This window comes from Pecten maximus, chromosome 5, assembly GCF_902652985.1.
Source record: "Pecten maximus chromosome 5, xPecMax1.1, whole genome shotgun sequence".
NCBI classification, from domain to species: Eukaryota; Metazoa; Mollusca; class Bivalvia; order Pectinida; family Pectinidae; genus Pecten; species Pecten maximus.
The window spans coordinates 15,118,829-15,121,004 of record NC_047019.1 but is presented as its reverse complement, the minus strand read 5'-3'; the positions used below and the strand labels follow the sequence as shown (position 1 = coordinate 15,121,004).

At 36.3% G+C, this 2,176-nt stretch overlaps 1 non-coding gene across 1 annotated transcript; it reads right to left on the bottom strand.

Annotated features, from left to right (window-relative positions):
- Window positions 1-124: 124 nt before the first annotated feature.
- On the bottom strand, window positions 125-297 carry Trnak-uuu. The gene is made up of 2 exons: window positions 261-297; window positions 125-160 (listed from the first exon to the last, which is right to left on the bottom strand). It is a non-coding gene; the product is annotated as a tRNA-Lys (tRNA).
- Between the last annotated feature and the right edge of the window lie 1,879 nt (window positions 298-2,176).

Genomic DNA, 2,176 nt, shown 5'->3' with positions numbered 1-2,176 from the left:
GGAATCACATTACTCATACAGCTGTAATTTTAATAACCTCCATCACATCGGTTGTTGCTGTTGTTTTTATCTGTGATTCAAAGAAGATGATACTGAAATATTGAGAGTGGTAAAATATATCCGTCGCCCACGTAGAGACTCGAACCTTAGACCCTCAGATGTTTTGTTTTTTTTGTCAATTAATCTTTATTAACCAATAGCCTTACAGACTTATTATTATAGGTATGTGTAGTACATAATATTTGCACAATTACAATTTGTAAAAGTCTGATGCTCTACCGACTGAGCTACGCGGGGCTTTTACTGGTAATAATGGCCAATCTGATCACATTTTTGCTGATATGATTTTATAGTTCGACAAGAATGACCTGTCGCGTTGACCTTTCCGTGGAATATTAAGTAGGCAAGCCTTTTGGTGCACAGGTATGTCAACCTGTTAATTGATGTTTCGGTGCATCGAGTACATAACGTACGTGGTAACTTGGCTGCAAAATGATCTCTCCAATGCGATGCTGCATTTTGTATTCAATTTATTCACAAATTAACATACAAGCGATTTGGGGCGACCAACACATGCAATGTAATTAAGCTTATTGAGCCCAGTTGCTGTGCATCACGCTCAATGTGCATATACACACAGGTAAAATGAAAAATAAATAAATGAAATAACAGATGCGGTCGTTGATTAGTATATATTAAAAAAACATGATAATTAAGGTTATCAAATTTATTCATTTATTTTAATTATCAAAATTTGTAAAACCGAATGTTCTCGATCGTTGGGGTATATCGTTGAACATTGTCTGGTATGTCAATAATTTAGTCGAATACTCAAATTGTCAGAAATATGACATTAATGGAATGTAGAATTGAACAAAAATAAAATGTAAAAATCCAAACAATATATACACTGACACGTGTAAAACAACATGTAAACATACCGTACGGGATTCGAACCCATAACGGTGACACCAATACTTTGATAACGTAACACTTAGCTCACACGACTGCATGGTTTATAAACTGTTGCATATACATGTATACACGTATGCAATGCACGTATGATTATCGACTCGTCTGCAGCAATATTCTAATCAACGCTCAACACGACAGGTCATTCTGATCGGACTACATGTATATTGATCTATTATATATTAAATAAACACGTGATTGGTTTAAGTTGCATCATGTAATGCTTCTCGTTTCAACATCCCCACTCAAATTAAGCTACCTTACCTCAGCGACATGTATCCTGAAAACAGCCTGGGAGAATTCGAAAAATTACAACTGGAATTCTCGAGAACAGTTTGGACGTCATAACAGCAACGGAAATAGCATCTCCGGTCGTTAGGGTGATTAGAACGCTTGAATTGAAACTGAAAATGACATTAAGCGTCTACGAGATAACTCGTCCACTGTTTATGAAGAACAGATGCCATGTGGTTATTATTCGCTCGTAAATTGCCGTATTCTGGCATGATAGTGTTGTAAAAATGATATTTATTTCGTCTTTTACGACCGTAATGCTCAATCCCTATCAAAGTGTGTGTGATCAAATTTAGGTAAACTGTTTGGGGGATTTCCCGCCGTTTTTAATAACGACATAATCAAAGTCCACCTCGGGCGCATCTAGGACCATGGATTAACGATGTTTACGTCGACAACTCTGTCGGTTCGAATGTTGCATTGCCGTTGCCCGATCGTCAAAATCGTACCAACAACAACAACGCACAAAACAATTCATTGACACCTGAGCAATGGTATAGTATGCACGTTGTACAAAATACGGGAGGGTGAATTTCTGATACTGTTGAACAGGGGAATAGGGAACTAACGTCGTTTTTGGTTGCCTATAGACCAGTAAATTATAGGTAATCACGAAATTACTATCTATACAGAATGTAGTTAATTAATATGCAAATACAACAGTTATAAAGTGCGATGTGAATTTTTATGATAGAATGGTGTAAACATATTCTGCACGATATCTAGATCGGTTTACCCCATAAGTGATATACATTTTTGTCATATGGAATGATAATTATAAATTACAGTTATATTCACAGCGAGAGAAAACCCTCAGCCGTGAAAATAACTACTGGAATGAGCCAAAAAATCGAACATGGCCAAATGTTGGGGGAATACAAAAACAAAATTAATGTTCATAGCATTTGAC